Source organism: Tyto alba, unplaced genomic scaffold, assembly GCF_018691265.1.
Source record: "Tyto alba isolate M040663 unplaced genomic scaffold, T.alba_DEE_v4.0 Super-Scaffold_14, whole genome shotgun sequence".
NCBI lineage: Eukaryota > Metazoa > Chordata > Aves > Strigiformes > Tytonidae > Tyto > Tyto alba.
The window spans coordinates 53,744,976-53,757,087 of NW_024881276.1; positions in this window are offsets into that span (position 1 = coordinate 53,744,976).

The following is a 12,112-nucleotide window of genomic DNA, read 5'->3' on the forward strand; positions in this document are numbered from 1 at the left end:
GGTGCCGGTGCCGGTGCCGGTGCCGGCCCCGCTCCCTCCTGCCGCCCCCCCGGCGCGAAGCCGCGGGGCGGGGCCGCCCTGGCCACCTCCTCCCGCCCGCCCCCCGCCCCAGCCCCGCCGGCGGCAGCGCGCCGGGACCCCCCCCCACCCCGTGGCCGGGGAGGGGGGCAGCCGGGCCGGGGGCTGCGCTCCCCTTCCCGCCCTTAAGCGCCCCAGAGGTTGCCCCTTTCCCAAAAGGACCTGGCGGAGGGGTCTTGGTTCATTTTGGAGCCAGGGGCCGCAGCAAGGGTGTGCTTTGCTGAAGGGCTGACCGGCTTTTTCCTTGGGGGGGGGGGGGGGGTGGGAGGGAGTGGGGAAAGTAGAGAGCTGGGAACCCCAAATCCGGGTGGTGTGCTTGGCCCCAAGGCGCCGGTGTTGCGGCAGGGCTGGGGGAGATGCCTCGGCGGCGGTGGGAGGCAAAGAGGCAGACCCCTTCGGGGGAACGCTGCGAGCGTCTTAGAAAGTTCTCACTTAAAATGTTTAAATAAACTACCTTAAACCTGAGATGAAAAAGTGCTGGGTAACCGGGGAGGACGCTGAGAAGAAGAGCGATGTTTGGGGAAGTGTCCTTCTCCTGTCGGGACCGAGGCACGCCGCATCAGCTGTGGCTGGAGCGTGACCACAACCGCTGTCTCCGAGATGTGTTTTCCCTTGAGGTCTGAGACCAGGAGTCTGAGGCCCAATTCTCCTCAGTCTGTGGTCCCTAGGAGAGCTCTGCGGGGTACAAATGATCCCAGTGGGCCTTCTCTCTCCTAAGGCTGGGCTGAACCCACTGTTCCCTCTGGCACAGCAAGTGGGGCTCGCTGCGGGCTGTCGCGAGGGTGCAGGATGCTCGGCTGCGGGGCTGAGGTTCCCCTTCCCAGGCGTGCAAGAGTTGCAGGAGCAGCACTGCGGCCCTGGCAGGGAGGAGGGAAAGTACTCTTCCCCTTTATGCACCCGCTGGCCAGGGTGGCCACGGGCTAACTTGTAGGTGGGCAAGAGGAGGAGGAGGAGATACGGCAGAGAGCAGAGTCCATTTATTTGTTTTTAACAAATTAGTTACCTTAACAAACATGTTTTGGGATTCCAGCTGCCTGGTTTGCCTCTCCCGATTGCAGCTATCGGAGCTAATTTCTTTGCAGGTAAGGGTGGTAGGAGGGAGAAGTGCTGCAGAGAGCACTCGTACCCATGAGGTGTGAGGGGGGTGAGAGTCCCAGCTTTAGCCTGGCTGGGGATGGTGGAAGTGCCCATACAGGACTTGATGGGGACTAATCAGCACCAACGCCTTTAACCAAGGCTGTGACTACCCCGAGACAGGTTGGTGTATGATACTGGATGAGTGTGATGAGTCACTGCCTAGTCCCTACAGGTGACACATTTGCAGGTGTCCTTGGTGGAGGATATAACTGCCAGGCTATAGACCAAATGACCCATGAAGGGCTCTACAGCCCCCTTGTCCCCTTGGGAGCTCCAAAACGATGTGACGTGGCCTACATGTACTGTGCTTATCTTACATGTGTACAGCTGAACTTCTGCTGTCGTCCGCCTTGCACTGCTCACCTTCAGGGAAATGCATTTGCTAGCTGTGCCTGGAGACGTCAAGGAAGGGGGGGAAGCCCTCCCACCCATCCCCAGCAGTGGCTTTTTAGCTGTGAGCTTGGAAAGCGTCCAACACACCCACACTCGTGTGATTAAAACTGGAGGGAAAAGCACGCGCCGTGATGCTTGTTGTCTAGCGAGGGCTGTGGGAGTTGTGGGCTGGGTGCGAATGGCCGGTGAGCACGGCTCCTCACTGCGGGGCTAGAGAGCTGCAAAGAGCTGGAGGCATTTTAGCTTCTTTTTAGCATTTTTTTTTTTTTTTTTTTAAGTGCAGTTGATTTGTAGGTGAGTCCCCGAGGATTGTGGCCAGCAAGGTGCCCACATCAGCTGTAGGACGCTAGGACCACAAGGCACTACCGCCATACGCTTTACTGATGTCAACTGTTCAATGTTAATGGCTAACCATGGATCGATAAAGAGACATTAGCATGCACCTGCCCCCCTCCTCTAAGATAGAGGGGATCTGACAGGGGGAATCCAGTGCTTTAACCACAGCAGCACCCTTGTTCTGATTCACATCTTTATCTTCCAGCATTGAAACCTTCCCTGTTGCCTTGCCTTGCCTTGTGTGTCAGTGGAGCCCCTGGTGCTGCCTCTCCCAGGGGTCTCCTCACCCCTTAATTCATGTTACCCCCTCATCCCAGAGACCCCCATTGAGAATGCCCCAGCCCTTTACCCTCTCTGGTCCTGAGAGTTCTGTAGCAGCCTGTCCTCATCAACCTGCTCAGATTAATGAGGCAGATGGACAGTAGGGGCTTGTGAAACTTGTTTCTTACTTTAATTATTTTTATCTATTTTCTTAATATTACAGTGACTCTAGGAAAAAAAAAAATCCAGTTGTAAATGTTGCTGCCCTATTCAAGCTCATTCTCACCAGCAGTCCCTCCCCACCTCCTTCCTGCAGCGGCTTCCTTCCCACCTCGTTGTCCAATTTTCCTGAGGCTGGAATCTTTTTGGGGTAGGGATTTAATGACATTCTTGTGTTTGCTCTGCAGAGCAAGATAATAATCCATGTGATCATTTAATTTAGATTAGATTGTACCACACACAGAGACAGGGCTGAATTAAAATTGCATAAGCAATCCTGATTGTGATATTTGCAGTGATTATTTTTTTTTTTTAAAAAACATTACAACTTCTATAATACAATGCTTAGTGCAATGCCTCTCTCATAACTTTTCTTCTTTGTACCCCAAAATCCAAGTATGTGGCATATATTGGCCCCAGTTAAACACTGGACAAGTTGCAGCCCTTGGCTGTGACAACATGGTATCACAAGCATGGCAGAGAAACAGGTCAAGAATGCGTTGTAGGAACCTCAAAATGAGAGGCTGTGCCAACAGATTTCACAGGTGTATCCTAACAGCAAAGACTACTCAAACTCCTGCATCTCCAGCTCCATCACAGGCTTTCTGCCCCCACGTGCAGAAAGTTGAGAGGGGCCATCATTCCCAAACCTGGTCCGTTCCCTCTGGATCCCCCCCAGTCTGTTTCTCTGCCCTCACCTCCAACACCAACTCCCCTAATTCTTCTTTTCAGTCCTATGTGTCTCCAGGCTCTTTGGTAAAGATTTCAGATGACTTGGATAAATGTCAGTGTTCCCACTAATTTTTTCCCCATCTCCCTGCCCATCAGTCCCAATGTTCCTCTGTGCTAAGTTTGTCCAGTGAGTGGTTGTGCACTCCCAGTCCCTTGTGTCTCTTTCCAGCCCTTGCTCATGTTTCTTCCTTTGCTTTCTAGACACAGACTCAGCATCTTGTCCAGCTCCCAAACCTCTGTCAGCTTCACCCAGCCTATTTGTCCTTCCCCACTACCACTCCTTCCCAAGCTCCTCACTCTCCACCTTGCCAGCTCTGCCTGGGTTGCTAGTCCCCTGCACTCCTGCAGCTTAAAGGACTGTTTGCAAATGGTATTTGTTGTGCTCTCACACCATGGTTGCTGTCACTACAGCCAGCGTTTGAGGCACAGTGTCTAGTACGTGCCACTCGGGTGGAATAAACCTTCCATCACTCATCCTGCAAGCCAGAACACCCCCGTGGCAATGAGCATTTTTAAAATACTCTGCAGCCACGGAGGTTTGCAAGACCTGATGTATAAAGCCCTAACCTGACCCCATGGTTGACCCTCTTTGGAGCAGGATGCTGGACTAGACACCTCTGGGGGACCCTTCCCAAGATGAATTATCCTGTGCTGCCATGAAAATAACCTTGCCCGCTGGTGGTAAGTAAACAAGTCCTTCCTGGCTGGCACAACCGGCAAACTTCTGATGAAACTTAAGCTCATAATCATACCACCTAAGCAGGACATGCCTATTCAGTCTCAGTTGCTCTAAATTTTTTAAAAAACTCACTTGTTTTCGCAGCGGCTACCAAAAAGGAACTCAAGCAGCTTCAGGATAATATATGCACAGCAGCTTGCAGAACCAGTACAGGATCCTTGGAGAAATGGGAGGAAGCTATCACAGCTCACATCAAATAAGATTCACAGGAGATTCAGATCCTGCTGATACTGATTCCCTTCTGCTCAGCCTTATCCTTCCCTTTTCCCTCTTCCAGCAGTCTGGAAAGAGGTGGCACATCCCGAGTCTGCACAGTACACAGCGATGTGAGTTTAGCCCACAGGGAATGTTTGTCATGTAAATCGCATCCGCAGCGGATTTTATACAGTAAAATGATAATTCTACAAGGGTAGGTGGTAGCATAACAACTCTCTTTCTCATCTGGTGGTTAAGTATTAGTCTGGGACTTTGAGGTCCAAGTCCTTCTTCTGCTTCACCTAAGGTGTAATCTGGGATAGAGGAGCTCTCTGTTAGGCAGAACTGTGACTTCAGGCTCTGCATCCCATAAAGCAGGCTGGTCGGATAAAGCCAGCATCCTGCCAAACCCCTCTCTAAAATTACTGGTTTGATCCTATTTTCCTTTCATTATATTTTGGTTATGTTAGAACACGTATTTTTCAGTGTGTCCACGGAAGGACAGATCCTGTTGTGGTTTGTTTTCTTATGCATCCAGTCTCAGGCTACGGGTGCTGCTCGTGAGGAGAGGAGATGGGGCTTTTGAAAATGAGGAGGGTGACTTCTGCAGGGATGCCTGACAGAGGAAAGGCTGTGGAGGGGGGTCGGGGGGGATCATGCTGTCGTACCTCACCTCGTGGTGCCTCCCTATGGGCTCCACGCTGCACTGTGTGCAGGGAGCCCAAGGGGCTCGGCCGGGTGGAGCAGTTCCACGAGACACGGGAAGAAAAATGCTGGAGATGTGAGGAAAAGGGCGTCAGTGTTCAAAAGTACCGCTCTCCTCTCTGGGAAAACCCGTTCACATTTTCACACAAAGAAAACTCGGCGCTGCAGGGCTGTCGTTACCTCTGTCCCTCCTTCCCGCCTTGGAAAATGAACGTGGCCGGTCTGTGATGGACCGCGCTGCCGGGGCTCCCGCTGTGCCCTCTCGCGAGGCACAGCCTGCCAGTAGCTGGGGCTGTCAAGTCGTTTATCGAAGAGGCCCCGAATCTCAGAGGGGCTGGTTATCGCCCAGCGCCTGTCGCAGCCGCGTCTGGGGGCCGGGGGGGACGTGCGGGTTTCCCTCCGGCAGCAGTACTGCCCTTCCGCACGGGACGGCTCTCTGTCGCTGGCAGGGAGCAAAGCCCCGCCGGAGGCAGGACTGGGTGCGGGAACAGTTGCTCCGTTTGAGCTGGAGGAGGGGTTCTATGAGCCAAGCCCAAATGCTAAAGCTACGTTTGTTCCTCAACTCTGTGTCCCTCCTTCTCCCATTCCTTCGCTCTGCCTTGGCCTGAGGATCCTCAGCAAACAGGATCCCTCCTTAGCAAAGGTCTGCTGCAGCATCAGCTCTTTCTGTGATGTCTCTCTTCTTCCCTCACACCTTCCTCCATCCTAAAGGGCTTTTGGGGTCTGGGCATTATCAGTAACAGTACTGATGCTTTCTAGCTACACCTGGGATTCCTGCTCAGACCCGGCTGACTGGCGCCCACGGTTTCTGCTGGGTTTCCGACCTCTCAGTTTCTCTCACTGCTGGTCACAGCAATACGCTCGTCTCACAGCTAACAGGAATTTTTAATCCTCTTTTCCTGTTTGAGGTAAGAGGTTGCGTGCACAGACACACTCATGCAGGTGAGTTGAAAGGGGCGTTGGTGGCTCTCTCCTGTCACGGGCTGGTCTCTGGCCCCAGGGTCCACCTAGAGTCACCTCTTGCTCTGGGTGGCACGGGTGCTGCCACCCCACAGGGTGTTTTCACCGGGCAGTGGCTCTGGCCACCTCTCCTTTCCCATCTGCGGTGTGAGACTGGCAGATATCTGTGTCACAGGGGAGGATGCAGGGTGATATCATGCCTCCTACACGGACTTGGAGTGTCCTAATCGCCTCTGGCCGAGGTGCCCATGTATCCCACAGCACACACCAAACACTTAAGACTCATGAGGGACTGTTGCCCCTGCCAAATTTTTACTTCCTAGCCTTAAGCCAGGGTGACCCATGAATAGAGCAAGAATGCTCCAGAATATTTAGTTTCTATTTTAAGAAAGACAACAGAAGATCCCATTTCCACTTTTTTTCTTTCTTTTTTTTTTTTTTTTTTTTTTTTTCAGAAATTAGTTGTTCCAGGAGCAGTGGGAGGAGTAGGGTCTGCCCTCCCATGGGACTGAGACCTCTGCCTTCCTCCCACCACCGCAACCCTGGCTGCATCTCTTACTCTCTGGCTGAGCGGGAGCGTTGTCCCAAGCAAGCGCAGCAGCACACCGGGGAGAGCAGGCAGCAGCAGAGCCTGGGCTGCTGCCTTCCTCCTGGCTGTGCTGCTAGTTTGCATGGGACTCAGAATAATGTCATCCTCTTCAGGTTTGCTGCTACTCCCTCTGTCAGGTTTGGGTTACTGGGCTCAAAATCTTTGCTTAAGGGCCAGAGAGGTGGCATGATTGCACGAGGCATGTTTCCTTAAAAGAGCAATGAAGCTAAAAACATCTGAGCCATTTTTACTTAAAATCGCCAAGAACACCGAGCTGAGGCAAGACCGACAAAATTATAGCCCGAACAGTGAGCCAAGAAATTAGACTGCATTCTGGTACTCTTCATTATAGCTTTCAGAGGTACTTCAGCTGCTATATACAGACACACCATGAAATGATCTCAAGTGAAAATTGCTGGGGTGGATGTAGCATTTACGCATTTCCCTGGCTGTGAACCGAAATCTCTCTCTGCTTTCCGTCTGCCTTGAAGTCAAACCTCCTCACGGACCTCCCCTTTCTCTCCCATACCCTCTCAGATAGCTGCTCTGAGTCCTACTCATCTACCTGCCTCAGTGAACTCTGCTTTACCTATGGTTTCTTGTGAACTTTTGAATTTAAACCTCTATTCTGGGCTGTCTGCTGGGACAGAAAATGGTGAGACTTGCTGCTGCCTCCCTGGTTTTCTACTCTGTATCCCTGAAGTGCACAAGAAGACAAGGAGCCGTTTAAGGTGTCATTTAGAACTGCATCTTCCTATCAGCTGCCATTTGCATGCTGCCCAGGTTTTAAAACCTCGCACTAAGTGCTTTTTCCTGAAGGAGCAAATAGCAGCTTCATCAGAGTCATCTGCCTGGCACTTGCAGTCGCACAAACATTATGGAGCTGCAGGCTAATTTGTTTATTTCTATGAAACCAAGCCTCTGAGAGCTAGAAATCAGGAGTTTCAGTGTGCACTTGTGTTTGACTTGGGGTCTGTTTCCTCCCAGGATTCAGTCGCAGAGCAAGTGCCGTTGTCCCAGGGTTGTGAGTGGGGTGGGAGCAGGGGCCACCACAGCTCCGTGAAGCCATGGAGTGGTTCATTGTGACTGGTGCCTGGTGACAACGAGCAAAGTGGGTTTGGGGGGGGGGGGGGATGTCTCATCATGGAAAATGCCTGAAAGCCGAAAGGCCGTAGCATTTGGGATGCTAGAGCTGATGAACAGCAGATATTCTGTTTAACATCTGAAAGCCTGTAATGCTTTCACTGCACTCCTGCAGCAGTGCTCACTGGTCACTTGTCCAACACTACCTGCAAGAAGGCTGCCGCCTTTGCTTCTTGGTGCTACCCATTGCAACTTTCCATGCCAGTGGCCTGAAGAGTGCTGATTATTTTCAGAAGTGTTAAGCTAGAACTAGAACACAGGGGTGAGGGGGAAAAAATGCTATTTTGCCTTTGTTGAAACCCCACCTCTTCAAACTGAAATCTCCGGTGTTTTAGGGCTCGGACTCAAAATCCGACAGGGAATTGCTGCAGGGCTATGGGGGAGCCCTCTCCTGCTCGTGCAGGGGTTTCTCTGATGTGTCCCGACCCAGACCTGAGGTTGCACATAGGGGTAAAATCGCATGCACAGGTTTGGGTGCTCTGACCGAGGCCGTGCGGGCTGTGCTGAGCTCCCGTGGGGTAGCAGGGCTCGTTCCTTTTATTCCTGCAGCATCTAGGAGGCCTGGCTGATGTAAAGACCGTCCTGAGCTGGGCACTGGGCTTACCTGGAGCAAGAAGAAGCTGTTTCTGTGCACGCAGGCAAGACCCACAGCGTGGGAGGGTTGCCACTGGAGCCGCGGGGGCCTGATTCCCACGGGTGACAGGGCTGCCGAGGTCGGTGGGGGGTGGGGGGGGGGGGGCACGGGCGGCTGCCACAGGGCACACGGGGCAGCCCACGGGCCTGGCTGTGGGACACGAGGGGACGAGGTGTCGCCTCCCGGGGGGAAGAATGGATGCACAACGGCTCTGGAAGCGTATTTTAAAAGCGACTTTTCAGGCAGTGCGTGTTTCTGTGGTGCTTCGTACCGTCGCCACCCCTCCTGCTAGTGAGGAGGCTGGACGCGTCCCACAGGTGCTGGTGGCACTGGAGCAGAGTCCCCCCCCCCCGTTTCCACCCCCCCCCCCCCCCCCGGAGCGGCACCTCTGCCCGGTCCCGCTGGGACACCCGGTGGCGGCGAGAAAAAACTGCAGCCCGTGGCTGCAAGCCGGGACCCCGCGGCCCCAGGACCAGCCCCCCCGCCGGCCCCACGCGGGGGGCTGCGCTCCCGGGAGCAGCTTCAGCTGAGGGCCCCCCCCCCCCCCCAAGCATCCCCCTGGGTGGGAGCGCGGCGAGCCCCCCGCGCAGGGACACGCTGGTGGCGCAGGCGGTGGGGGGCAAGCGCGGAGAAAATGCAGAATTACAGAAGAACTTCATAAACCTGCACATGGCTAATGGGCTCAGGAAGGAGAGGTTTCCTGCCTCGGCCTCCCTGTCTAACACAGCTGCATGCAGTCTCTTGACTCATATAAACACCACGTTGTTTTGGTTTTGTGTTTGTTTTCTGTGGGTATTTTTTGTTCTTTTTTTTTTTTTTTTTTTTTTTAATCTAGCTAACCTCTAGGTAGTGATAATACAGTGTGGCAGTTAGTCACACAGGCTAATTATGGTGTTTTAAAAACAATTTTTGTCAGTGTCGAGTGTTTCTTAATTTCACTATGAGTGAAGAATAATGACACCTAATATCCTTGAACGGAGGCTTTCTCAGGAGCGGGCTCTTCATCTCTTACGAGATCATCACTGCATTACAGAATGCGGGGGTCTGTCTTCACTGCCATAACGCACATTCCCACGTTGGTTTGGCTACTTTTGGCAAACTTTCACTGTGCTTGGCTGCTGCTGTACGGATCAGTGCCCGCCCCCTTGCCGAGTGCATATGTTACTGTTCCAAGACGTGGACCAGCTATAGTGTATTGGCATTGAGGAGCTTCACATTTACAGGATGACCGTGTTAGTCAAAGAAAGGAAACTTTCAGGTATGCAGAAATAAGCTTTACAGTTGATTAATTATGAGTATCTCCAAAAAAGTAAGACGAGACACCAAATGCAGTGAAAGAAGAGAACTAGTTGTTATTTCTAACCTTTTCTCTTCCAATGCAGAACATCAATCTTTGCAATCCCTCATTAGGGTGTTCGATGTGTGCGTTTGTTCCAATATACCTCCTGGGAAGGGGGTCAGAGCTCCTTCGGGGTGGGTAGCGCGTGCTGGCACCCACTGGTGACACAGGTTTCACACCAGTGCTGTGGCTGTGCTGCCAAGGAGGGTCCGGCAGCCCAGACTGGGCTTCTCTCACCAGAGGTGCAGCAAGGGTCCTACACTGTGCCAGGGTAAAAGGTTGGCTGCACCCTCGGTGCTCTACTTCTTGGGTGTTTTGCTTTTTCTTTTTTTTTTTTTTTTTTTTTTTAATTAATTTCCCCTCTCCCCCCTTTTTTTTTTTTTTTTTTTTTCCCCTAATGGAAACTGCACGCGAGCCGTTCCTTCAGTCAAACAAAAAGCTATGAAACTTTTAAGTGCCCTGAGTTTATCGCAGCACTGTGCAAGACTTGCCCTCATTCTGGTAGGGGCTGGAGAGAACTACACTGCTGTTTCTCACCCTGCTCGCTGGCTGCTGTGGCCTCAGTGGGTCAGCACCCGTCAGTGTGGGCCAACCGTGGTGCCATATTTGGGTAATTAATTCCTTGCCTCAGTCTTCCTTGGGGTTACTAAGTATTTCCATAAAGGTTCTTGCTGTCTACATGCTTCCCTCGGGATTCTGAAAGTATTTCAACATATTAGAGGGAAAGTTTTAAATTATTTCAAGCACTTGCAACAATAAGGACATTTTCAATTAAGGAAACACATGCTTTGGTGCATAGGACTGAAGGATGGTTTCAGGTCGTTTGCTGACATGGATTTTTAATGACAGGAAAGACATTACTTTGGAGATTTCGCTATGAACTTTTAGAAACCACAGGAGTTGTATTTCGTAAAGTTATCAAATACAACAATGGTAGGCACTAACTTAATCTTATCCATTGATAAGGCAGCAGGTACTAATCCATTTTAATTATTTTATTCTCTTTTGCCGAGGAAAACAGTAAAAAAACAGTAGCAGGTAAGGTGAGCTAGCAGTTTGTTCTTTCAAGTTAAGGCTTGTGGATTTGTATTTTATTTTCAATTAAGAACTTCAGAACTGTGAAGTATTTGAGTAGTTTGTAGAAAGAGCATCTTAATGTATCTCAATATTGCACAAACTACCAATACTAAATTAGGGAACATAAATAACAAAAAAACCCTTTTCATTTGAGTTTTTAGGTAGAAACTTCTCTATGTCTGTAGATATTTGGTTGGTTTAAACAGTATATTTCTGATCTATAGGACTTTACTTGTAGCAAACAAGAAAATAGTAATGAACCTTTGAGTTTTAGGTGTTTAGTTGCAAAGTCAAAAGATAACAAGAATGTAGGAAAAAAAATATAACAAAACTCAGCGTGGGTTCTTATGGAAAGGGGTGAGGGTTTTTAAACCAAATCTTTAGCAGGCTGATGTTACACACTGGTACACTAACAAGCAGCAAGCTGTATGGGTTCAGGTGATCTGTCCAGGACCACTTGTGTGCAACATGGAGGAGCAGAAACAGTGGCCTTCAAGTCCTCACCATGCTTCCTGGGTTTCTCTTGACTGTCAATAACAAAATACATTTTGGACGGGTGCTGGGGGTGGGCTCCCTTGGCAGCTGGTGGCTGGCCCTGCACCTGAGGAGCTGCCTGGCTGCGGCTGCCCCAACCCGTGCGCCGGGCTGCTGCCTGGTGTCTGGTCTTCTTTGTGTGGACCATATATTCGAATTATAAAAGCAGACTCTATTTTCCTGTCAGGACAGCAGGAAAAGGAATGATATATGTGATACGCTGCAGCCTTGTTGCCATCGTGCTGGTGTTTGGATGCTGGGTCTCCTGCTGAGGAGCTGTCTGTGTTGACGTTGTAGTGGCCTTTTGGTCATGATGTGACCAACGCTCTCCCCAGCGTGACTGTGGTGAACAGCATCCTTCAGGCCTCTCTTGTAACCCTCCTTCAGGCACTTACAGACATTTGCATTCATGCTGCATTTGTACCAAACTTCCGTTACACTCTTGACTCTCCTGTTATCTAGGAGGTGAGACAGAAAGAGCTTGTCCGGGGTCCTTCCCCAGGCTTCAATAGTGTCACCAGGTGAGGTCACCTCACGCCGGCTGTCTTTCCTTGCCAAGATTTCCATCTCGCTGTGAACTGTGAGATTGGGGTGATGCTGGTTTCAGTCCTGAGCTACTAATGCACTTGAGCAAAAATTAAAGAGAGCCAGTGTCTCCTTTGAGATCACTCATGTACTCGAAGTCAAATGGATGTGCAGGTGTTTTTCTGGAATGGGATCCTGCTTACTTGCCCCTTCAGCATGAGTGACTATGGGCTTCGGCCGAGATCTGCTGAGGCCCACGTGGATCTTCCCACTTGCACAAACACGGCTGAGGTTTTGAACGCCCTCACTGTTGTGCTGTTTTTCTGACATGAAGACAGGGTGGAGGGCAAAGGAATGACAAGGGTCTGGGGAGGTCAAGGAGGGGAAAGCAGAGAGGAAAGATAAATGAAAAAACGTGGTTTGGATGGTGGGGCACGAGAAGGTGAAGAAGAATGTAGGTTGTGAGCTTGCCTCTTTAAAGGCATCAATCAAGCGTGACAAGAGGAAAAGGAGCAA